Source organism: Hemiscyllium ocellatum, chromosome 2 (genome assembly GCF_020745735.1).
Source record: "Hemiscyllium ocellatum isolate sHemOce1 chromosome 2, sHemOce1.pat.X.cur, whole genome shotgun sequence".
NCBI lineage: Eukaryota > Metazoa > Chordata > Chondrichthyes > Orectolobiformes > Hemiscylliidae > Hemiscyllium > Hemiscyllium ocellatum.
Window position 1 is genome coordinate 38,522,200 of NC_083402.1, and position 27,290 is coordinate 38,549,489.

At 40.8% G+C, this 27,290-nt stretch overlaps 1 protein-coding gene and 1 long non-coding RNA gene across 2 annotated transcripts in view; one reads left to right on the forward strand and one right to left on the reverse strand.

Annotated features, from left to right (window-relative positions):
• Positions 1-509, reverse strand: part of polk (polymerase (DNA directed) kappa) — a 75,601-nt gene extending 75,092 nt beyond the window's left edge. Inside the window, exon 1 of the mRNA XM_060835878.1 lies at positions 420-509. The gene's annotated coding sequence lies outside the window, so the exon portion shown is untranslated. The remainder of the gene's footprint in view (positions 1-419) is intronic.
• LOC132822623 (uncharacterized) lies at positions 147-26,613 on the forward strand. Its single transcript, XR_009645461.1, has 4 exons — positions 147-836; positions 4,723-4,827; positions 25,832-25,994; positions 26,101-26,613. It is a non-coding gene; the product is annotated as an uncharacterized LOC132822623 (long non-coding RNA).
• The last annotated feature ends 677 nt before the right edge of the window (positions 26,614-27,290 follow it).

Below are 27,290 nucleotides of genomic sequence, written 5' to 3' on the forward strand. Positions count from 1 at the left end.
AATAAAACAACATTGCATAACACGTCGCGGAATCCGATCAAAACGCAAGATGACATACGTGTCAGTATAAGTCACAGGACGTGTCAGGTTTGAATATCCTGGAATAGTCCTGACTCACTTCCTCTTTCAGAAGTTTGTGACAAAGACTCCCTCCCATCTCATCACAGTGTGCTTTGATATGTTGGAAATACTGATCCCTAACTGGTGAGGCATTTATAAACATTAGTCTGCCTCATAACTAGTGAATCGGCTACAAGGCAGATCTGCCTCAAGGACATCAGCTCTGATGACAGCCGGGTATTGTCCTACTGCCACTCTTTATCGTTCATGCGGGTGACTGGGAGAAGCTGCACACAGGCTGGCCACAAACCAAACAGCATCCTCCGAAATAAGGGCTGCTTCTTACTAAGAGACATTACCCAGGCTGTCACTTGTGAGAATTAACCGTTCACTTTGTTATCGCTCTCTCCGCCAGCTACACCGTCCGCATCCTGCTTGTTCCGGCACAACGTCACTTCCTGGTAACCCGTGTGTCACTTCCCAGCAACGTAACATTACCAAAGAACACACCCGGATGTGGTGAGGAGTTTAGTCTTGTGGTTGTACAACATGGTGACATTGCAGTCTGGCAAAGACAAATGCATCGATTCTGCTTATACCACCTGAAACTTGTGTGTTCTCTTTATTGTTTTTAACTTCTTCCCTCTTGTCTCCATTTTACATTCTTACCCTTGACTGTGGAAATTTGTCACGCTCTCTGTTTTTCTACATCCCTCCTTGTCTGCCACTGAACTGTGGCAGCACCATTACAGGAAGAATAGTATCATCATAATGTGGTAAGATCATGTGAGTAATGTCAAATAGGAGTTTATAATAATGGGAATGTAAAAGTTAGTGTAAACATTGAGAAGAATCCAGTTCAATCCCATCGTCTGATTCCACCATCACCTCAATACTATATTTGGTCTTTGAGTTAAAAAACACACACCAGGTTATAGTCCAACAGGTTTAATTGGAATCATATTTGGTCTTGAGTTGCTCTGTAGACCAGGAGGAGGCTGGAAGCCAAGCAGCATCGGGAGATGGAGAGGTCGACATTTCAGGTGTAACCCTTCCATGATCATATTATTGATGGAATGGTCATCAAAGACCCTTGTTGCTAAACAGCCTCCTTAAACCTTGCATTCTGAAATCATTCGGTTTAGTCCAACTCCGTATTCTCCAGCATATTCAGTTCCAACTTGTTGACCTTACCCAGATGGAAATATAAGTTGAAACTAGTAGAAAAACACAATTTAATTTTATTTGGTCATGGGATGTGGTGATACTTGGTAGGCCAACATTTATTGCCAGCCATAATTGCCCTGGAAAGCTGAGAGCAAGCTGTCTTCTAACACTGCTGCAAGCCTCTTGGTGTAGGACACGAACACTACTGTTAGGAAGGCAGTGCCAGGATTTTGATTCAGCGATCCAGGAATGGTATGTAGCTTGGAAGAGGATTTTTATCCTTCCAGATGATAGAGGGTGCCACTTTGGAAGGTGCAGTTAGAGGAGCTTTGACAAATTACTACGTGCAGTTGAGAGATAGCTCACAGTGCTGGTACTGGGCAACAGTGGTGACGGGAGTGAATGTTGAAAGTGGTAGATGCCATTCAAGCAGGCTTCTTTGTCCTTGAATTTTGTTTGAGCTGCATTCATCCAAGCAAGTAGAGAATCTTCCTTCACACTGAGCCTTTTAGATGGTGGGCAGGCTTTGGAGAGACAAGGTGAGTTACTCAAAACAGAATTCTTATCCTTGGATTCTGCTTTGTAGCGACAGTACTTGTATGTCCTGTCCAGGCAGGATAGATCCAATTCAGGCTTATTATTACGATATCAGTCTATTTGAACAGAGCATCAAAATGCATAGGATTGTCAACCATTTAGTAAAGGTTCTGGTCAATAATAACTCTCAGGATGTTGATAGTATTTGTATGACAAAAATGTTACTTGTTAGCCCAAATCCAAAGCTGGACTATACAAGAAAGGTCACCTAGTGAATGTGAAGGCACGTTTATGATTTGCTGCGTACTTAATTCCAATGAAACAATTTAATCTGGCAAAGTAGTGTTTTAATGAGCTATGATGTGCCAATGTATTAAAAATACATTGCTGCTTTCATCAGGAAGCAGGATACATTTTTGAGCCAGCTTCGTAACCAATTTTCATCCCATCTTTTGAAAGCCGACAGTTTGTTTCCTATTCAATTAAGTCCCCCAGCCAGTTCATTTCCCACTCCCAAAAACTTCACAAGATCCCACCCTATGTCTCATCACATTTCTGTCCCATGTTCACATAGGTATCTTTCCCTTATTCTATCCTGGCACTCATCCCCTCCACTTTCCAAGACTGAAAAGATTATTATGTTGTACATTGAACAATCATCTTTTATCCAGTTTTCCTTCTTTGTATGATGAAAATCAGAATCATTTTGACAGATGTAAGAGGCAGAAACTGCAAATCCTGTCCCATAAGTGATGGTGATGATAACACCAAGTAGAGGCACATTGCAAGAGAAGTAAGAGAAAGAAAGAACTAATAAACAAATGTCAAGATTAGGAAACATGCAGCTGGCTGAGAACAAAGAGCAGAGTTTATAGGTGGCTGATGTCAGCAGGCTGTAAAGTCCACACTTGGACCCAGATTTAATCAAGTTTGTCAAGGAGGCTCATGCATGTGGACAGATACCATCTGAACTTGAACACCTTTGGGTAGAATTTCTGATTGATGCCAAGGCCTCAATACCTCCCTCAAGAGTCCATGTTTCACAAGCTGACCAGCACACCAGAAATTTTCTCCAAGCCATTCCATGCTGAATGGAAAGGCTTTTTTTTTTGCTGCTTTTGCACTCTCTCACCCTTGTGTTCCATCCAGACTCAAGCTTCTGCTATGCAGTGGACTTCTGAGTCAGAAGTGAATGTCTGCCTCCATGTTCACTGGGGATCTAGCAGTAGCTATATAGAGAGAACCAACTAACGAAAGAAGTTGCAGCAATTAAATTACTCTGAATGTTGTTTTTGTTCAAATAGTTTTTCCTCACAAGCTCAAAGCAAAATTATGGCATGATAAAAACGCTAAATGTTAGTTCAGTAGCATAAACTTATATGTTGACACAAGCAGAAACCTTGCTGAAGATATCCTCAAATCAAGGGAGAGTCAATAATACCAACACATGAAATCTCTCTATGAAAGTTTATTTATACTCAGCCAAATAAATAAGTCTTTTTACAATGGAATTTGTGGTGTAAATGTGTTGTCATTATTTCGTAATATATTTTATAATGTTTGGTTTAAATAAATGCATTTTTCAAGTCTGAAAATCCAGTTGTTCATAATTGTTTCACTGAGCACTGTATGGTTCAGTGATCCATGCCATGTTTTCTTGATTGTCAGGAAGTGTTCTTGTAGTCAACATGTAATGGAAGAAATAAAACAGTAGCTGTGAGGCAGGAAATTCTCCCAAAAGTATGGAGAGGCTGGGTAGTTAGTGTTGCATGTCAATTAAATATTAAGTCTTTTACCTCTAATATACATTCAAGAACATTAAAGAACCTAACCAATTCATATATTTTTATCAAGCTAATTAGTCATAAAGTTGTCTAGCATGAAAACAGACCCTTCAGTCCAACTTGTCCATGCCAACCAGACATCCTAAATTAATCTAATGCTATTTGCCAGCATTTAGCCCATATCGCTCTAAACCCTAATCCTATTCACATACCCATTCAGATGCCTTTCAAATGCTGTAATTGTACTGGCTTCCACCACTTCCTTTGGCAGCTCATTCCATACACGCACCAACCTCTGTGTGAAGATTTGTCCTTTATGTCCCTTTTATTTCTTCCCCGCCCCCCTTAAACCTATGCCCTCAACTTTTAGATTCCCCTCCCACGAAGAAAAGACCTTGGCTATTCACCCTATCCATGCCCTTCATCATTTTGTAAACTTCCAGAGAAAAAAGCCCCAGCCTATTCAGCCTCTCCCTATAGCTCAAAACCTCCAATCCCAGCAGAATCTTTGTAAATATTTTGTGAACCCTTTCAAGTTTAACAACCTCTTTCCTATGGCAAGCAGACCAGAATTCAATGCAATATTCCAAACTTGGCCGAATCAATATCCTGTAAGCTGCAAGATGACACCCAACTCCAAAAGCACAACAGGTTAGGCAGGATCCAAGAAGCAGGAGAATTGATGTTTCGGGCAAAACTCTTCATCAGGAATGAGGCTTGTGAGCCAAGGGGGTGGAGAAATAAATGGGAGCGGTTGGGGCTGGAGGGAAGCTAGCTCAGAGTGCGATAGGTGGATGAAGGTGGGGCTAATGGTGATAGGTCGGCAAGGAGGCTGGAGCAAATAGGTGGGAACGAAGATGGACAGGTCATGAGGGTGGTGTCTAGTAGGAAGGTTGAATCTGGGATAAGGTGACAGAGAGGAAATGAGGAAATTGGTGAAATCCGCATTGATCCTGTTTGGTTGGAGAGTGCCAAGGCAGAAGATGAGGTGTTCTTCCTCCAGGTATCAGATTGTTAGGGTTTGGCAATGGAGGAGGCCCAGGACCTGCATGTCCTTGGTGGAGTGGGAGGGGGAAGTTGAAATGTTCATCCATGGGACAGTGGGGTTGGTTGGTGCAGGTGTCCCGCAGATGTTCTCTGAAGCATTCTGAAAGTAGGCATTCTGTCTCCCCAGTGTATAGGAGACCACTTCAGAAGCAACGGATACAATAAATGATGTTTGGAAGTGCAGGTAAAACTCTGATGGATGTGGAAGACTTCACTGAGGCCTTGGACAGAGGTGAGAGGGGAGGTGTAGGCACAGGTTTTGCAATTCCTGTGGTGGAGAGGAGGATGGGTTGGTGGGGAGCGTGAACCTAAAAAGAGAGTCGCAGAGGGAATGGTCTATCTGGAATGCAGATAAGGGTGGGGAGGGAAATATATCTCTGGTGGTAGGGTCTGTTTGTAGGTGGCGGAAATGCCGGAGGATAATGCGATGTATATAGAGGTTGGTGGGGTGGAAAATGAGGATCAGGAGGTTATGTCCTTGTTGCAGTTGGAGAGGTGGTGTTTGAGGAAGTGGATGAGATGCACTGGAGGGTATCATTAACCACATGGGAGGGGAAATTGCAGTCTTTGAAGAAGGAGACCATCTGGTGTGTTCTGTAGTGGAACTGGTCCTCCTGGGAGCAGATGCGGCGGAGGTGGAGGATTTGGGAATAAGAGATAGCATTTTTACAGGAGGTAGGATGGGAGGAGGTGTAGTCCAGGTAGCTGTGGGAGTCGGTGGGTTTGTACAAGATGTCCATGATGAGTCAGTCACCATTGATGGCGATGGAGAGGTCCAGGAAGGGAGGGAGGTGTCCAAGATGGTCCAGATGAACTTAAGGTCAGGGTGGAATGTGTTGGTAAGTTGATGAACTGTTCAACCTCCTCGTGGGAGCACGAGGTGATGCTGACAGAGTCATCAATGTAGTGGAGGAAAAGGTGGGGAATGATGCCGGTGTAACTGCGGAAGATGGTCTGTTCCACATAACCGACAAAGAGACAGGCATAGCTGGGGCCCTTGTGGGCACCCATGGCCCAATCCCTATACTCAATGCACTGACCAATAAAGACAAGTGTACCAAACGCTTTCTTTCACTACTTTGTCTACCTCTGACTCCACCTTCAAGGAACTATGAACCTGCACCCCAAGATTTTTTTGTTCAGCAATTCTCCCCAGCATCCTGCATTGAGTGCATAAATCTAAATACCTCATCTACTGGGTCCATTGATTTTGATATGGTTTCCTCTACATTGCAGAGACAGGAGGCCAACCCACGGAACATTTCAGAGAACATGTCAGGGACACACATACCAAACAACCCCACTGCCCTGTGGCAGACCATTTCAACTCCCCCTCCCACTCTGTCAAGTACATGCAAGTCCTGGGCCTCCTCTACTGTCAAATCTAAGCCACCTGACGACTGGAGGAAAAACGCCTCATCTTCTACCTTGGGACCCTTCAACCACACAGCATCAATGTCAACCACCAGTTTCCTTAACTCCCCTCCCGCCACCTCATCCCAGATCGAACCCTCCAACTTAGCTCTGCCCACTTGAACTGTCCTACCTGTCCATCTTCCTTTCCACCTCCCCTCCCACCTATCACTATCAATACCCCCACCTGCATCTGCCTAACACCTTCCCACCTACCTTCCACCCCGACCCCGTGTCACCTCACGATGGCACAGTGGTTAGCACTGCTGCCTCACAGCGCCAGAGATCCGGGTTCAATTCCCGCCTCAGGCGACTGACTGTATGGAATTTGCACATTCTCCTCATGTCTGTGTGGGTTTCCTCCGGGTGCTCCGGTTTCCTCCCACAGTCCAAAGATGTGCAGGTTAGGTGAATTGACTATGCTAAATTACCCACCGTGTTAAGTGAAGGGGTAAATGTATGGGTGGGTTGTGCTTCGGCGGGTCAGTGTGGACTTGTTGGGCTGAAGGGCCTGTTTCCACACTGTAAGTAATCTAATCTAATCCTGATGAAGACTTTATGCTCGAAGCGTCTATTCCCCTGCTCCTTGGATGCTGCCCAACCTGCTGTACTTTTCTCGCGCCACATATTTCGACTCTGCATAAATCTTGCCCTGATATGCCTTACCAAAATGCACTCCTCACATTTATCTGAGTTAAAGTCCATCTGCCACTCTTGGCCTCCAATCCGCGAAACAACCCTCCACCCTTTGCCTCCTACCTTCCAGTGAATTTTGTATTGAAATGGCTAGCTCTCTCTGGATTCCATTTGATCTAACCTTGCTAACCAGATTACCTTGTGGAACGCCTTGTTGAAATCCCCATAGACAACATCGACTGCTCTGCTTTCATCGACCTTCTTTGTCACTTCTTCAAAAACAACCAAGTTAGTAAGATATGATTTATTGTGAAATAAACAATGAATTAGAAAAGAAAGAGTATGTTAAGTATTGCATCACTAACCCAGGAGACATACAGTCAGTGGAAACATCAGAAACAACATATAAGAGACAGAGGGTTCTTGTGGTACAGTGATAATGTGCCTACCACTACCAGAAGACCAGGGTTCAAGTTCCAGCTGCTTCAGAGGTGTGCCAAAACATCCCTGAACAGGTTAATTAACAATACCTATAATTAATAGTAAACAAGAGTTAACCAGTCCCATTCCAGCAATTGGGATATGAACTATTTATCACTAATCTGACTTCTGTTTCTAAAGCAATTCTCAACAAATGTTAATTGCCTCCAGTTCCATATGCTGTCACTTTTATTAACTTAGTCAGTTCGCTATCAATTTCTGGTCACATTAGCAGCTTCCACAATTTACATAACTCATCATGTTTTCACTTTAAGGTCATTGAGTTTAGCATTGTTGAACACCTTATGATTTTTAACTCATCAAACAGATTAATGAATACACAATCTTATCTTTAGCTGTTGTCCTTTCAGATCATCATTAACTTTTTTTTTACGTCTCTGCCAGAATATCTCCTAACATTTAGCAGAGTAAAAAACTTCAACTTCTTGAGCTCTAAGAAGAGTCATCTAGACTCAAACCATTAGCTTGCTCTCTTTCCATAGATGCTGCCTACCCCACTGTGATTTCCAGAACTTTTTGTTTTCAGAACTTCAACTTTTTGTATGGTTTGCTCAAAATGTTCTTATCTCTTTCAGTATTTATTGCAAAAGGATTTTACTGTAGTGTATACATAAGTGTTTAAAATTGACATTCATTTCTCGCTTTGCCTCCAGAACCCATTGTTGTGCTAAAAGGCTGTCTGTGTCTCTCTGTAGTGTGTTTTAAACAAATAACTCTCCAGTTCCACATGTAGGTAGTATTTTTAATAAAATAACAGCTGTTTTGGGACACTAAAAGCGACATTAGTGAATTGAACAACATGCTGAGAAAATTGGCCAACTGAATGGTGTGCTGGGAAGGGAACCAAGATGGTAAGCCAGGAAGCTTGCAGAATTCACTGACAAACTGGATCAGGCCAGACAGATATGTAAGCCATTTACCTTGATTGACTATATTGAATCGGTGTGGATAAGACAATGCTATCTGGTTTTGGATGGAACAATAGCTCAAAACTTTGGTCGAATTTTTTTTAGACAGCCAGGCTCCTAGAGGCTGCTCAATCAGTAAGGAATTTACAGTATCCAGTGCTGCCTTTTGTAACACCTTTTACTGCAACAAAAACTTATTTTCATGGAGTCACTGAATTATGTTAATTACATTGCTGAATCAAACAGGAATCTGCATGCCAGTTACTATGTTGACATAATAAACAATAGTGAGCTACTGTATTTGGGGATGACGTGGAGGAATGTATTTACAGGGGCCGCTTGAATCAGACACAATGTCAGCACAAGAAACAGTAACCTTGGGAGCAAAATGAATAGCCTCAATCTTAGTTTGGCCAGCTGCAAATGGGACAGTATACAGCTCTTTACTATCTTGCACTTCCAAAGCAGATTTTAAACCAGGAATGACAACAAACTAATTTAAGAAGTGTAAGGTTATTTGGGAAGTTAAAGGGAAAGATGGGTTTCACAGCATTGTATAAATATATCTTGTGTTTCAAAGCTAATAAACCACATCTCATTATTAGTGTAAAACAATTCCTAGGAAGCAAATAAGTAAATCAGACACACATAAAACTTATAGTTACACATAATATATAATTTAATTTATTGCCAACTAGCTTATTTTATATAATCATACTGGACATGATTACAATTTGTAAATGGTGATGTGGTACAAAACAAAGTTTTATAAGTGGGGGACTAAAATGTATATCACTTCTTAGGCGATTGCTAAGGATCAGAGACAACATATTTCCACTCTCGTATGTTCTGAGTTGGCTCATAATTCCAATGCACAATCGAGACTTTATGAGGCAGGTGATGTTTTAAGGGTTGATAGATGGGATGTTTAAAGGCTTATAAGTTATCTGTAATCTGTTCTCTGGAAGAAGAGGGCATAACGCTGGAGAAGCAGGTTTATATGTTCTAGAATTTTACTTTGTTAATCTTTGGCAAGGAAAGTTTGCAGATCCCTTCTTCAAGAAGGAATTTTCTTTTTTGTGGTCCCATTTCTCAGGTATATGTTTCACAGATTTTTTATTTTGATTTGCAGTCACTGTTCCAGGAACACTTTACTGCCATTGTCACATCCTTTCATCTACTTCAGGTGATGAACATGCAGCAAGCCAAATCAAAATAAATACAGAAAGTGCTGGAGAAACTCAGTAGGTCTGGCAGCATCTAAATGATGCTGAGTTAATGTTTCGAGTCAAATTTCACTCTTGTTCAGAACTTAAGGGGGTTGGATAAATTGATAGTTTATGCTGTTGAGAAGGGTACAGGAGTAACATGTGAGACAGATAGGAAAGGAGGTGCCCACAGCAAAAGACAAAAGAGCAAATCAAATCCACTGGGGATGGAGTCACTGAATTATGTTAATTACATTGCTGAATCAAACAGGAATCTGCATGCCTGTTACTATGTTGACATAATAAACAATAGTGAGCTACTGTATTTGGGGATGACGTGGAGGAATGTGATGCATTTTCACTAATGGCTGGAGGGACCAATCATTAAGGGGCAAGTTCTGACACAAATGCCACATATCAGTGATTATCAGTTGTCACTGTGTACTGTCATTTTTGCTGCAGCCACCTGTTGACAACCTGCGTAGGCACTAATAATCATGATGGCACATCAGTGATGATAGTATTTCATTAATGTCTCAACATTTAGGATACATTTGCATGCATTCTTGACATACTGAAAATCATTGGTTATGCATTGCCATTTATACTCCAAATGTGACTGAGCTGGCAAAGTCATCAACATACTTGAGAGAACTGCCATATCTATGATTTTGTTCTTCCATAAATTGCCCAGAATGTGTGACAAAGGGCAAAGATTGTTCAGTTTCCCATAGCTGTAATCAGGACTTTCCAAAGATTCAAAGGAGATCAGGAACACAAGTGGGGTCGTGAGCTGAAAACGTAGAGATGTTAGCTCTGAATTAGCAACAGTGTGGAGCTCTGACCAACGTATACCAGCTGTGCTCCCTCTTTAACAGATCCTCAATCTCATAATCCTCACTGGGGTATAATGACAGTTTTCAAGCCTCAAAATGTGTTCACAGTGAGAAAAAGTTTGTAAACACTGCAAGTCATCCATGTTTCACAGCCATACAACTGTGAGATATCAAAAATCAGTGCCTTCATTGCTAACATTCAGGATTGGCCTCAGTCTCCAGGAATTGAAGATCAATCTCATGAAATCTTTTTGCTGTGTGTAACCCCATGGAAAAAAAATATAAGAACGTTAAAAAATTATTTTTGTCATTTTCTTTGAACATTTATCATAATCGTCAATAAAAATGTTGAATATTGGGGAAGGAAAAGTTGTTTTGATGACAGTCAAACATCATAAAATGGGTTAATGAGTCTTTTTGCTTTCTAACTGGAGTAGGAAGGCAATACGTCAGAACGATGGATCTGGCTGCCTACTAATAGATATAGAGCTGAAAATGTGTTGCTGGAAAAGCACAGCAGGTCAGGCAGCATCCAAGGAGAAAGCGCACTTTCCTCATTCCTGAAGAAGGGCTCATGCCCAAAACGTCGATTCTCCTGCTCCTTGGATGCTGCCTGACCTGCTGCGCTTTTCCAGCAACACATTTTCAGCTCTGATCTCCAGCGTCTGCAGTCCTCAATTCCTACTAATAGATATAGTATGGATCAAGTCATGGGATGAAATATCCAAGAATAGATTTAATAACAATTGCAACTCTAATCTTTCTCCAAACAGTCAGCATGATTTATTCTGTGCACATTTCACGACTTAGCCAAAATTGCCTTTCCTATTCATGTTTTGAGTTCTGCACCAATATTAATGAAATAAATTAATCTTCTGGATGTAAGTTTGCTCGCTGAGCTGGAAGGTCAGCGAGCAAACTTACATCCAGAACCTCAACCTGAGCTACAAATCTTTTCCAGTGGTCCCAGTTGAGAGATAAAAGTTGGCCACAACAAAGACCTATTTTCATTAGTTTCAGAAGATACTTTTGAGTCTAGTAAAACAAATAGATAACGATTTGATTTAATGTTTCATTTTAAAAATAGCACCTCCAATGATGTCACGCATTATTAGAGTCACAGAGTCATACAGCATGGAAACAGACCTTTTAGTCCAACTAGTCCATGCCGACCATGTTCCTAAACTAAACTAGTCCCGCTTGCCTGCGTCTTGGCCCATACCCCTCCAAACCTTTCCCACAATCAGTGGGAAAATTGGGGTAACACTGGACAATTGGGGCACCGTAGTGAAGTGGTAGATAGTTAATGAGGCAGGTTTGGGACAACTACACAAGAAAACTCACGAAGCCTCGAGGAGAGAAATTCTCCATGAAACTCAAGAAAAATAACAATTAGCCGATTTCTAGTAAGATTTAATCTTCAATATTTAATTGTAAAAGGTTTAAATGTAACTTCCTGGGAGAAAATTTCTCATTTTGCTGTTTCGAGGGGCATGTTTGTTTTGGCTTCCTGAATCATAATGACTTAAATATTACCTTCCCCTAGTACTCCACCCCAATTCACCACCATAGTATCTCCAATTACACTTGAAAAAAATATGCAAGTCTGCAGAAGAGATCTGAACTGAATGTGCTTTCTTTCACAATGTTTATATTGTGATGTCAGAGGCACACAGTTTGCAACAACCAGAGCAGGCTGCTTTGATGTGACCAAATCAGATAAGATATGAAAGACTAACGGTCAGACTTTCCTGTCCTTCCTGCTCAGGACAATGTATGTCAAAAATCTGAGTCTGTTCCTGGAGAAGCTGATCAGTGGGTTTTCAGCTTGTAAGTGGAAGTAGCGTTGCTTAATTAAGATTGATATTTTAAGTCTTCTTTTGTTCCAGACTGAATAAAAATCAAGAAAAGCAGGGTCTCAGTTTGTTTATTCTTTAATTTCCTTTTTGCTAGCTCAGTATATGAACAGGACAAACACAGGATTCTGTGGATATTCGTTTTCACAGAAAAGCATTTTTAAAAATGTGTTTCAGGAGACTACATTTACTTTAACTTAGAGTGTTCTTGTTTGGAAAGCTTAAAAATACCATTGATAAACTGAATATTTTACATTTGTCTGTGCATAAGCCATACAATTTCCTGGGTACACTTGATACTTTGTGAAGATAGTCATGTGTTGGGTATTCTGACTGGAGATCTGTGGCCAGTGGTATTTTGGAGGGATCACTATGAAGGTCCCCTGTTGCTTTTAATACATGAATAAATATATTATATTACATAAATATAATATAAAAATGATTTGGTGGAGAAACATAGGTGGCCTGATCAGTAAGTTGGTAGATGGCACAATCCATGGAACTCCCTCCTGCTACTGTCATGGCCAGCTTCCTGAACTCACACTGTGTCCAATTCTGCTGTTGCTGCCACCAGCTTCCTGTACTCATTCCTTAATCACCACCTCATTGCTGCCAACCCGATGCCACCGAGACCCCTCCAAAGTTGCAAAATGCTTCAAAGAAATGAAATAAAAAGTGGAAAAGTAAAAGTGAAAGAAAAGAAAAGCAGACCGAAGCGGATGAGCCCCAACTCAGCAGCCCAGACACTGCGCTGTTACTTGTGGTTTTAGTGATGGAGGCCCACTTACCATATGGTGTTAAAGCTTTAAAATTCAGACACTTCTCTTTCTTCTTGGCTCTGATTCTTATATTACTGTGTTTGTTTTTATTTTAATTAAGTCTTTTGTATCTAAAATGATTGTTTTGGTTTTGAATCTAAGATAACTGTTTTTGTTAATTTGGGTTTTTTTGTACCTAGGATAGTGCCGGAGAATGGCGAATTTGTGCACTTTTCACTGTATTCTTGTATTTGAGTACAATGACAATGAAATCTGATTTTATTTCTAAGATTGAAAGAGCTCCAGATAGCGAGGAGGATTGCCAAAGAATACAGCATGATATAGGCAGGAGATTTGGGTGGAGAAATGGCAGATGGAGTCTAATCCAGACAAATTCAAGGTGATGGATTTTTGAAGATCTAATGCAGGAGGGAGGTATACAGTAAATGGCAGGACACTTAAGGCATCAACATATAGAGGGATCTAGGTGTACAGATCCACAGTTCTCTGAAAGTGGGAACACCTGTGGATAAGGTGGTCAAGAATGCATATGGCATGCTTGCCTTCATTGTTTGAGCATAGAGTGTAAAAAATTGGCAGGTCATGTTGCAGTTGTGCAGAACGTTAGTTAGGCCGCATTTGGAATATTGTGTGCAGTCATGGTTGCCACACTATCAGAAGGATGTGGCGGCTTTAGAGAAGGTTTACCAGGACGTTGCCTGTTTTGGAGGGTATTAGCTATGAGGAGATTGGACAAACTTGGTTTGTTTTCATCTGAACATCAAAGAATAAGGGGTGACCTGATAGAAATTTACAACGTTATGAGAGGTAAATGGATAAATGGATAGTCGGAGTCTTTATCCCAGGATAGAAATGTCAATTATTAGGGGCTATAGGTTTAAGGTAAAAGGGGATATGAGTGGCGAGTTTTTTACACAGATGTTGGTAAGTGCCTGAAATGTGTTGTCAGAGGAAGTGGTAGAAACAGATACAGTAGCAATGCTTACGTGGCATCTTGACGGATATATAAATAGGCAGGGAACAGAGGAATACAGACCACATAAAGGCAAAAGGTTTTTAGTTTAAGAAAGCATCATGTGTCAGTGTAGTTTTGGTGGGCCATAGGGCCTGTTCCTGTTCTGAACTGTTCTTTGTTTTAGTAAGCTGAGAATGATTCACTGGCCTCTGTTTTCTCTGTGGCTCCTTACTTCAACAAGCTGAGCTTTCCATTTCATCTTGCCTCGCTCAGTATTCCGCCAAACAATTAGTCCCCAAAGATCATGAATATCAGTGTCCATCAACTTCAAATCTCAATTGCAAGTGTCATTGTAGCACAGATATCTGTGATGAGCATGTCTTGACCCAGTGGCCTCACTGTACAGAAGATCACGAGGAGAATCATCTGTCATCCATTAACTGAATGTGGCCAAGCAAGTGCTGAAGTGTCCACTGTGCTTTGTTGAGTAGAGACTTACAGGCTTGGTTACTTTTGTGAAGGGTTCAAAAAACTAGTAATAACAGTCTTTCCAGCCTGTGTCAGGGAACAGGGCCCTTTTCGATCTATTGGGCCATCAGCTTGTTTTTGGTTCAAACTAATCAAGGATTGATGATAGTTCAGAAAACCCAAGGATTGAGAATTTTAGGCAATTTTGGAGAAGACCTGACAAAAGTCAGAAGTAAATATAGTTTCCCTCCTAATAAATGATTATTGAACAGTCGAGGGAAAGCACAGTTACCTCAGTAGAAAAGCTTAGCTTGTGTAGTTTCCACACCATGAGTGCTTGATTAGAAATCTACAGGTTATTGAAAAGCTGAGAAAGCCTCAGGTCGCAGAATTGTGAAAATTTGTGCGAAAAAAAAATTCACAGTTCACAAGAAAGAAGTGGGAACTTCTTAAAATGTGAAGGTTCACTAGAGAGGATCATTTCTCTGGATTTGAATAGCTGAAGATGATGATATTGGGGAGCAGAATGATATTTTGTTCTGCTCAGTGTTTAAGTTTATTTCCAACTGTGATCAATAACAAGGTAACTTGGTTTGTGTGTTTTTTTGTTTTCGACTTTTGTGTAATAAACTTCTGTTCTATTCAAGAAACTCTGCATCCCCTTGTCACTGTGCTTCGGTGAATATCAAAATGTTTACTAAACTTTAAAAGTACAATTTTTCAGGCAGGATTCCATTCTGCGATCTGACTTGTTCAGTTGTACTCCCAGCTGGATCGTCACATTTGTAAAATAGGATAGATAAGGCATTGAATAAAGACTGTAGCATTTTGCTGCTGAGGGAGAATTATGTTCGGACTTTTTTCACAGTGAGGTGAGTTGAGGTGAGAGTGACAGCCCTTGGCATTAAGGCTGCATTTGACCAAGTGTGGCATCAAGGAGTCCTAACAAAACTGGAATCAATGGGTATTAGGGAAAACTCTCTCTGGTTGGTTTCATGTCTGGCACATAGGATGATAGTTGTTGTTCTTGGAGGTTAGTCATTTCAGCTCCAGGACTTCTCTGCAAGAGTTCCTTAGGGTAGTTTCTAAGGCCCAAACAGTTTCAGCTGCTTCATCAATAACCTTCTTCCATCATAAAGTTGGAAGTGGGGATGTTCGCCGATGATTGCACAATATTAAGCACCATTGGCGATTCCTCAGATACCAAAGCAATCCACGTTCAAATGCAACAAGTTCTGAACAATATCCAGTAGCAACTAACATTCGCACCACACAAATACCAGGCAAGGACCATCTCGAGAAAGAGATAATCTTACCACTGTCCCTTGACATTCAATGGTGTTACCATCACTGAATGTCCTACTATTAACTTCTTGGGGTACCATTGACCAGAAACTGAACTGCACTCACCACATAAACACAGTGGCTACTGCAGCAGGTCGGAGGCTAGGAATACTGTGGTGTGTAACTCACTTCCTGATTCCCCCTGTCCTGTTCACCAGTGTGATGGAATATTCCCCTCCTTCCTGGGTGGGTGCAGATGCAACAACACTCAAGAAGTTTGACACTATTTATCCACTTGATTGGCACCATATCCACAAACATCAATTCCTTCCACCATTGATGCTCAGTAGCAGCAGCGTGTACTATCTACAAGATGCACTGCAGAAATTCGCCAAAGATCCTCAGCACCTTCCAAACTCATGATCACTTCCAGCTAGAAGAACAAAGGAAGCAGATACATGGGAACACTACCATCTGCAAGTTCACTTCCAAGCCACTCACCATCCTGATTTAATAATACATTAGAACCCCTGTATCTGCGAATTCAGTTTCCATGGATTCAGTTATCTGTGGTTTACCGCGGCCCAACCATGGAACATTTCAGAAATAATTCCAGGAGGCTACTGGGGAGGAACCTTTTCCGTTTAAATGATAGAGTTTGCTACTATCTGCGGTCTCAGAGTCTGCAGTAGGTCTTGGAACGTATCACCCGCGGATACAGGGGACACCAGTCTATCGCCGTCCCTTCACTGTCACTGAGTCAAAATCCTAGAATTCTCTCCCTAAGAGTATTTTGGGTCAACCTACCACAGACTGCAGAAGTTCAAGAAGGCAGATTACTATCATCACCATGTCAAGGGCAACTAAGGACAGGCAATAAATGCTGGCCAGCCAGTGACTGCCACATCCCACAAGTGAATTATGAAAGTATAGAACATTCAAAATTTTCTAAGGGAATTCTAGGCACAGTCAATACTACATGGTCCATTTCTGTTTGTGCGCTTCTCTTCAGCCTGATGCTAAGTCTGTTCAGTACAACTTAGATCAGGAATTAAGAAAAATATAATCCTTTATCTATGCATATATGCCCCAGCGTGTTGAATGTCATGAAAAATTCAGGCTAAAGGAAATTTCTGTTGAATTTGTGAATCTTGTTTTGGAGTACTTTGCAGAAGTTTGTGATCCTGTGATGTTTTGCACCTGCAATTAGACAATTTGTCAATGAGATTTAGTTACATTTCTTTGTAACAGTAAAGTACTGAGTGTACTGAGTGTAACCATTTATTGTCTATTCAATACTAGGTACACTGAAGACAAGTGAAGATCCTTTGTTTACAACAGGACATGTTTCTTAATCTCTAGTATATCCCTGTAATATGAAATCCCTCTGTATCCATTTGTAAATCTCTTTTGATTATTGTCCAGAACTCAGTACATTATTTCAATCTTTTGTTTTCTCCTGGCCTAAATGGGGACATTCTCCCCTGACTTCTTTGGTCTTTGAAGCTAATAATTCCAGATCTGATTCATTGTCGTGCTTGTTTTATGATGCTTCTGCAAAGCACCTTGGGATAATTCATTTCATTGAAGATGCTATGTAAATGTAAGTTGCCATGCAGTTGCCCAGTTAGGATACTGTTAAATTATTTCACCAGCATTGTGGTGGAACCTGCTCCACAGAAACTGCAGCAGTAGAAGAAATCCTCTCACCACCACCTTTTCAAGGAAACTTAGGCATGTGAAATAAACCTTGGTCTTGCCAGAAACACCTAAATCCAAACCTGGACTGCACTTCACTTTCTGCAGCCCAAGATCATCAATCAATCTTGCTCATCAAACCCACACACCCGGGAGATGGTGGTGACATACTTCAGCAGTGCCTCACTAGAGATTCTCCTGAAAGCTGTACAGGAGAGAACTGAAGTCTTTTTTCCCATACGAATGGTAACAAAAGGCTGTCCTGACAACTGTTGTCTTCTATAAACATATGTGCTACTGTCAAATCAATGATTCATGCTCCTATTTGTGTGAGTTAGCATTATAAAGTCATCACTGTAGAGGATGCTTAGAGACTTGATTGATTCGGCATATCCATGAGCCTCATGTGCAATCGTTGTCATTTTATTGCAACTAATATTTTGGCAATATTGGCACCACCTCCCACTCATCTGCCAAGTTTCACACTTAAAGCATAAAATGAAATGCAACAATCAGCAGCATCTACTCACTGCCCTTTCATCACAACGAGGAGAATGTACACAGCTTTTTAGCATTATCAAAGGAACAAGGGCAGAAACACAAAAGATGGCCTTTTAAGTTGAGCCCATTTTATGTTCAGGTCCACTTGTCTGTCCTGGTCAGGTTTGATGATGTCAGGCAATTCAGCTGCCTTGCTTGGGAAAGCATGGTCATGCTCTATTCTTAACACTGAAAGTGTATTACAATAAGCCAGACTCCATGTAATGGAAAAGTCCCATGAGCTCGTCATAGAATTTTCAACTCCAACACTGTCAATGTACGTGCAAGAGAATGGCTTTCTCTTTAAGAAGCCAAGTTAGTGAAACCATTTACATTCACCAGAGCTTGGGGAAAGAAGTCTCCCTGCAACACCCCACTTCCTTCCCATAAAGAGATTTTAAAAAGAGTTAAAAGAAAAGTAATACCTGGAATATAAATACAATAAGGATTGTGGGAAGCTAGAGAAGTAATTGCTGGGCCCCTTGCTGAGACAATTGTACCATCAATAGTCACAGGTGAGGTGTCGGAAGTGTGGAGGTTGGCTATTGTGGTGCCAATATTTAAGAAAGGTGGTAAGGAAAAGCCAGGGATCTATAGACCGGTGAGTCTGAACTCAGTGGTAGGCAAGTTGTTGGAGGGAATACTGAGGGACAGGATTTACATGTTATTGGAAAAGTAAGGACTGATTAGAGATAGTCAGCATGGCTTTGTGCATGGGAAATCATGTCTCACAAACTTGATTGAGTTTTTTGAAGAAGTAACAAAGAGGATTGATGAAGACAGAGCAATTGATGTGATCTATATGGACTTCAGTAAGATGTTCGTCAAGGTTCGTCATGGAAGCCTAGTTAGTGAGGTTAGATCTCATGGAATACAGGGAGAACTAAGGAGGGCAAAAAGGGGACATGAGATAGCTTGACAAATAGGGTTAAGCAGAATTCAAAGGGATTTTATCAATACATTATGGTCAAAACAGTAACTAAGGAGAGAATAGAGCTCCTCATAGAACAGCAAAGCAGCCTATGTGTGGAACACAGGAGATGGGGGAGAAATTAAACAAGTATTTTGTATCAGTGTTTACTGTGGAGAAGGATGTGGCAAACATAGAATATGGGGAAATAGATGGTGACATCTTGAAAAATATCCATATTACAGAGGAGAAGGTGCTGGATAACTTAAAAGGCATAAAAGTGGATAAGTCTCCAGGACCTGATCAGGTGTATCCTAGAACTCTGTGGGAAGGTAGAGAAGTGATTGCTGGATCCCTTGCTGAGATATTTCTATTATTGATAGTCATAGATGAGGTGTCAGAAGACTGGAGTTTGGCTAACGTGGTGCCACTATTTTAAAAAGGTGGTAAGGAAAAGCCAGGGAATTATAGATTGGTGAGCCTGACATAGTGTTGGGAAGTTATTGGAGGAAATCCTGAGGAACAGGATTAATATGTATTTGGAAAAGCAAGGGCATGGGAAATCAAACTTGATTGAGTTTTTTGAGGAAGTAACAAAGAGGATTGATGAGGACATAGCAGTGGATGTGACTGATATGGACTTCAGCAAGGTGTTCAATAAGGTTCCCTTTGGTAGACTTGCTAGCAAGGTTGGATCACATGGAATAAAGGGAGAACTATCTGGATGCAGAACTGGCTTGAAGGTAGAAGACAGGAATGGTGGTGGCTTTTCAGACTGGAGGCCTGTGACCAGTGGTGTGCTACAAGGATTGGTGCTGGGTCCACTGCTTTTCATCATTTATATAAATTATTTGAATGTGAACTTCGGAGGTATAGTTAGTAAGTTTGCAGATGGCACTAAAACTGGAGGTGTAGTGGACAGTGAAGAAGGTTACCTCAGAATACAACATGACCTTGATCAGATGGGCTGAGAAGTGGCAGATGGAGTTTAATTTAAGGCATTTGGTATTTTTTCCTTTATTGGTCAGAGCATTGAGAATAGGAGTTGGGAGGTCATGTTGCGGCTGTACAGGACATTGGTTAGGCTACTTTTGGAGTATTGTGTGCAATTCTGGTCTCCTTCCTATCGGAAGGATGCTGTGAAACCTGATAGGGTTCAGAAAAGATTTACAAGGGTTTTGCCAGGGTTGGAGGATTTAAGCTATAGGGAGAGGTTGAATAGGCTGGGGCTGTTTTCCCGAGAGCGTCGGAAGCTGAGGAGTGGCCTTGTAGAGGTTTATATAGTCATGAGGGGCATGGATAGGATACATAGACAAGGTCTTTTCCCTGGGGTTGTGGAGTCCAAAACTAGAGGACATAGGTTTAGGGTCAGAGGTGAAAGATATAAAAGGAACCTAAGGGGCAACTTTTTCACACAGAGGGTGGTGTGTGTATGGAATGAGCTGCCAGAGGAAGTGGTGGAGGCTGGTACAATTACAGCATTTAAAACGCATCTGTATGGGTATACGGATAGGAATAGTTTAGAGGGATATGGGCCAAGTGCTGGAAATTGGGACTAGATATCTGGTCGGCATGGACGAGTTGGACCGAAGGGTCTGTTTCCATGCTGTACATCTCTGCCTGTGTGACTTTGAAGGAAGTGTGCTATGAAGAGAAGTGGGCTTAAAATTGTCCAAGAAGCTGTGGCAGAGGAAAAAACAAACACTGAACAAATTGACAGGAATCAATAAAATGAGGAATTTTTAAAAGCCAAGCAAGAGCATAGAGAAGGAACTGTCTGAGGGTGAATAATCAGGTAATTAAAAATAAATAAATTTGTATTTGGTTTTGCAAGGCCTGGCCATTTAATTTTAATTCAGCCTATTCAAAAACAAATTAATGTTTAAAAAAAAAGGCGTGGTAAGATATGCTGTGAGTCAGTACTGAGGTATGTCTGTGACAAAGATCAGTTTCCCACATTTGCAGAAAATTGCCTCAGGCACATAAGTCATTGCGCTGGAATACCAGTTAGAGACATTCCAAAATGTAAGGGAGAGGGAGGGGTACCTGAACAGCTTTATCCACAAGAATGCACCCAGAGGAAAGCCCTCATTCAGGAAGAGAAGGGTGTAACTGTGAGGAATCTAGAACAGTAAGAATGTGGTGAAGTTGGAAAGGAGGCCCCACAGACATTTGTCCCATTCAATAAGTACAATGTTCTTGCCACTAAAGAAGACAAGGAGAAAGACACTGACAGGAAAGCTGCAGTAACAGTCTCAATGTTATCGAAGAAGAAGAAAAGCAGAATAAGGCAGTGATAAAGGACATGAGATTAAAAGAATCCTCTGTATCTGTGAGTGACAGTATTGAGGAGTTGGTATCTGCTTAGTGCTAGGGTAAGGAAATATCTCAACATTTGAAAAGGAAGAGGGAAAATCCAGTTGTTGTCAGTCTTTCTGAAATAAACAACAATGAATATGTAAGCATAGACTCAGAAAATGGCAAGTGGCAAGGCATAATTTTAAAATAATTATAAGATTTCGATGCATGGGGTACAGTAGAAAGAAATGTCAAACTGTTATAAAAACTACGATCAGAAAGTATTCTGACCTTTGGCTGATTGGGAGCTTAGATAAGCATTTTTGTTTGCTGAACTCCAGGATAACAGCAAAGATAAAGAGCTATGTTATGTTAACTATTTTGCTAAAGGGACTGAAGAGTCTGAAGCTGGTGCATTTAAGAACAGATTGTGACTGCTGCTTTGCTAAGTACCATTTTGTTAAACCACTTGTCTTTCTGCTTAATAAATGCTATGACTGCCCATACCAAAAGTTTCATATCTGAAGTGATCAAAGACCAATTCGAACTAAAGGTTCTTGTAGTGATTGTAACATGGTCAGCCAGGTGGACATCACAGAATATGATTCCCTGATCGGGGCTGTTAATCTGGCCTAATCAGGGAGCCCTAGCTGACAGATAAATATTAAGGAGTGTCAGAGGTTCTGTTCCATCTGAGAGCTAGCTCTGACATAACTGGATCAGTGTCAAGGACTCTCCATGTCTAAATAAAGGGTGACTTCGTGATGGGATACTAGCCGCTGTGAAGTTATTTCAGTCTTAAAACATTGACTCAAAAATAGAACATAGGTACGAACACAGCTAACGTGGTGTTTTTCCAAGAATAGGTGGGGAAACCAATTTGGATGAAAAGCAAAATTTTTATTTCCTGATTTTTTTGTTTGGAGGGGAGGGAAGTGGTGTTAAACTTTTGGGATTAGAACCTTTTGGACGGTTGGAATGGTCAATAATTTGTTTTCCATTCATTACACAATAAAAAAAATTCGTTGGATGCCAAGCCCGCTGGAATTATGTTCACAAAAAAGGAAAATTCATGTTCACAAATCCAAGATGAGTACCTGGCAAAGTAAACTGCTTCTTGCCAGATCTGATCAGCAAACACTAACCTGTTACTTGGCTCCTTTAGAAACAAGCTGTTTCATTGGACAAATGTTTACAAGGATAGGGCTAAAGGCTGTCCATGTTCAGTAACTCATGAAAAAAGACACATTCATAGGCCACCGGGCTCTTTGCAATAGGATTATAACAGTGTAAGCAGTGAAAGCTTATCAGGCCTACTAGCCTGCCTAATTGAGGCAGCCACAATTACCACAAGACTATTATTTAGTGATTCACTAAAAGAAAAATCAGTAGTGTCCTAAAAAGAGGATAAATTTAAGTTAACTGCAAAAATAAGTTGAGTGAAACTTGGGCTAGGTGCAAACCTAGAAACATAGAATATATGATCAAGAGTAATGCGCCACCATTCATTATGATCATGGCTGATCATCTAACTCAATAACCTGTTCCTGCTTTCCCCCATATCCTTTGATCACTTGAGTCGCAAGTGATTTATCCAATTCCTTCTTGAAGTCATGCAATGTTTTGGTCTCGACTCCTTTCTGTGGTAGCATATACCATAGGTTCACCACTTACTGGGTGATTTCTCCTCATCTCAGTGCTAAATGGTTTACTGGGGACCTTAGGCTGTGACCCCGGCACTGAATTCCTCTGACATCAGGAACATCCATCCTGCATCTACCCTCTTTAGTCCTGTTAAAATTTTACAGGTTTATATGAGATCTCCTGTCATTTTTCTAAACATAGCAAATACAATCCTAACCGATTTAACATTGTCTCAAAGGTCAGTCCTGCCATCCTAGGATTCAGTCTGGTAAGTCTTTGCTGCGCTCCCTCTGTAGCAAGAACATAGAACATTGAAAAATACAGCGCAGTACAGGCCCTTCAGCGCAGTACAGTACAGAACATCCTTCCTCAGATAAGAAGACCAAAACTGCACACTATATGCTATGTATGGTCTCACCAAGAGCCTGTATAATTGTAGCAAGACATCCTCTCGCTATGAAGACCAACACATTATTTATCTTCTTTACTGGCTGCTACACCTGAATGTTAATCTTCAGCAATTGGCACACAAGGGCACCCAAGTCTCATTGCACATTCTTCTCTCTGTTCATAGTCAGTCAGATAAAATCTGACTTCCTGCTTTTGCTACTCAAGTGGATAACCTCACATTTACCCATATTGTACTGAATCTTCCATGCATGTATCCAATCATTCAGCTTATCCAAATCACATTGAAGCATCTCTGCAACCTCCTCACAGCTAACCCTTCTGCCCAGCCTTGTGTTATCTGCAAAGTTGGAAATATTACATTTAATTCCCTCATCCAAACCATTAACAAACATGGTGAATTGCTGGGGCTCTTGCACTGATCCCTGCAGTATCCCACTAGGTACTGCCTATTATTTGGGAAAAGATCTGTTTATTCCTACTCTTTGTTTCCTTGTCTGCCAACCAGTTTTCGATCCATCTCAATACACTACCCACAATGCTATGTGTTTTAATTTTCCGCATTAAACTCTTATGTGAATAACACAGTCAATAACAAGGGGTGTTACAGGCACAGATTGACATGCAGAAATATAATGTTGTAGCAATAACAGCAATCTAGTTCCAGGAAGGGCAAAGCTGAGTGCTCAACATCCCTAGGTACAAGGACTTCAGAAAAGTTAGGAAAGGAAGGAAAGGAGGAGGGTGGCATAATTACTTAAGGAAAGCCAACTCCTAAAGACCTCTGCTCATTCCTTGTGGCACCTCATGTTCCCTTTACTGCCTACTTCCGACTTACACTTTCTTCCTTTACCTACCATGTCAACTCACCTAGTATCCACAAAAATCCATGCACACAGGAAAACAAATGAAGCCCCATTATTTAAAATGTTATGTTGTAGACTACACTCTATTGAGAAAATTAATTCAATCATTTGTAAAAATATATTTGATATGCTGATAGTTGTTGAAATTTCTTCTTGCATCAACATGAAAGGCAAATCAGGTCAGGACTTATATACTTAATGGTAAGGTCCTGAGGAGTGTTGCTGAACAAAGAGACCTTGGAGTGCAGGTTCATAGTTCCTTGAAAGTCACAGGTAGATAGGAGAGTGAAGTAGGCGTTTGGTATGCTTTCCTTCATTGGTCAGAGCATTGAGTATAGGAGTTGGTAGGTCATCTTCTGTCTGTACAGGACATTGATTAGGTCACTTTTGGAATATTGCATGCAATTCTGATCTCCCTCCAATTAGAAGGATGTTGTGAAACTTGAAAGGGTTCAGAAAAGATTTACAAGGATGTTGTCAGGATTGGAGGGTTTGAGGTTTACGGAGAGCTGAATAGGCTGGGATGTTTTCCCTGGAGTGACGGAAGCTGAGGGGTAATCCTAGAGGGGCTTATAAAACCATGAGGGACATGGATAGGACAAACAGACAAGGTCTTTTCCATGGGCTGGGAACTTGAGGGTATAGGTTTAGGGTAGTGGAGAAAGATTTAGATGAGACCTAAGGGGCAATATTTTCATGCAGAGGGTGGTGCGTGTATGGAATGAGCTCTTGGAGGAAGACATATGGATGGATGTATGACAGGAAAGGTTTTGAAGGATGGGGGCCAAGTGCTGGCAAATGGGACTAGATTAATTTAGGATATCTGGTTGGCATGGGCGAGTTGAACTGAATGGTCTGTTTCTGTGCTGTACATCTCTGTGTCTTGGCAGGTGGATATATATTAATAAGTTCCAAAGGATGTATGCACCTTTTACATATGATCTTCTCCATAGCTCACAATCACAAAAGACAAGTGACTCAACACCTCACCAAACACCACCCCGCTCCCTGGTGGCCCTGCTTTTTAAAGTCCATTGACATGAATAATATGCTGCCAATAAAATAAGATTTGGTTGGGCAGTCAGGCAAGTGATTTTTATAACCTATGTGAGGAGTTGTTGGTGTGGACGGTGATACTTTGTAGAGATGTGAGAACCAGGGCTCTATTCCCCTGTCTGTATGTCACATCCCTATCCATACAGCCTACCTGATAGAACTCAGTCCCCCAACCCAAAAATTCATAAGATTTAGGGGGAGGATTATGCCATACGGCCTATCAAATCTGCTTTGCCATTCGATCATGGCTGATTTGCTCTTCACCCCCATTTTCTTGTCTTCTCCCTATAACCCTTCAACCCACAACCAATTAAAAATCTGTCAAACAATTCCTTAAATTTGCTCACTGTCCCAGCATGCACCACACTTTGGGGTAACAAATTCCACAGATTCACAAACCTTTGGGAGGCATAGTTCTTGAGAAATGTTCTCAAGCATGGTGTGATGGGAGTTAAGCATAGGTAGGTCATGAAAAGGTAAAAGGGCATGCTGTTTCAGCCACGAAAACCACTATGGCAGCACCACCCAACACCCTAAACCCGCACTCCAAACATACATGCAATGCATGCAATAGACCCACAAACCATCTCGAAACCATCCATGTTTCTGCACAGTTATGCAGCCTTAGGGAGGGTCCTCATAGGTTCAAAACCTAGGAGAAGTCAGCCAAGAGCATTTCAGCTGATAGAGCAAAAATATATTTTATTCATTCACAGGATGTGGTTATTACCAGCTAAGGAATCATTTATTGCCAATTGATTATTGCCCAGAGCACAGTTGAGAGTCAACCACATTGCTCTCGGTCTGGAGTCACTGACTAGTTAAGGATGATGGTTTTCATCCTCTAAAACATATTAGTGAACCGGATAGTTTTTATAACAATTGATAATGGTTACATGGTTGTCATAAGGCGAGCATTTTTTCATTCCCGGATTTTCTATTGAATTCGAATTTCACCATTTGTCATCGTAGGACTTGAACACCTGTTTCCAGAACATTAGTCTGAGGGTTCTGGATTACTATTCCAGAAATGTTACAACAGCACGACCACTTCCCATTGAATAGGAGTGGTCTGTCTTCACCTCTGCTGCAGCTACTGGAATTACACCACACAGGAGTAACAGGAAAAGGACAAGTAAGGCATGGTAGTTGCACAAGAATATACACATGAATGTTTTTAAAATGTTTTGTTGCTGATTTCTGTTATTTATTTTGCTCATATCAATGTCATTCTTTTTCAGCAATTTCCTGTGACCACAAGAACATATCAGATGCTAGGATTTTTGCAGCAAATACCTTACTTCTAATAATATGACAAGGCATAAATGTAGTTGTGTCATGGAATACTCTGCATTTCTGTGGCTGAGTGAAGCTCCATCTAACATTCAGAAAGCTCAACTCGATCCAGGACAAAGCTGCTTCATTAGCATCCCATCCAGAACAAACATTTAATCAATCCGCAAGTTCAGAATTGCAGCAATATTGACCTTCTAAAAGTTAAACTACACTAACTTGCCTGTGCTGTTCTAACAGTATTTCCCCTGCCAGAGAGTGGTGAGAATGTGGAATCGTTGCCACAGGAAGTGGTTGAAGCAAATAGTATAAATTTAGTGTAGAGTTTCGTGGTAGTGATACATAGAACGTAACCCTAATAACTAGAAAACACAAGAGGCTGACATGGAGTATATACGTGGACATGGGCTGTTTGAGCTGAACTATGTATTGTATATTAATGTAATATCACTCAATGTCCACATTAGCATATTTAATCAAATAAATAAATGGATAAGTCAAGAGCAGAAACCCAAATTCAATTTTCCTCCCTGAAGTAAGCAAATTCACTTAGATTATCTCTACTGCATTAGATTGAATGAATTTACACAACAATGACTGCAGTCATTGCCAGAGCTCACAGTCTACCACTATTATTGTTTAAAAAAGTGCTGGCATTTGATTTGTAAAAATGAACTAATCTCATCCTAAAAGACTTGGGGCTGCAATTTTATGGTCCCTTTTAATGACAAGATTAATGTTCATGATTTGCCTTACCATCCTGCTGGCCCTGAAAGGTAACAATTTGAACTGTGGACTCTCACAGTTTAGTTTTGTGCTTAAAGGTCTTTTTTAAAATTTTTTTTATAATATATTTTTATTAAGAAAAAATAGATGTTTAACTATTACAACAAATACAAAACAATGCAATTCAAAACAGTACAAAAATAGTACAAAACTAAACCCAAATAATAAAAAAATTCCCCAACCCACCCTCCTATACGGATGTATACACATATATAGAGAATTATAACTTTTAAAAAAAACTAAACTAGCTACTTAACTAAATAAATAAGTACCTAATAACAAACAAATAAATATTAATAACTCAGCCCAGCCAAACAAAACATTCATACATTCACAGTTCCTCCTCCCTGGA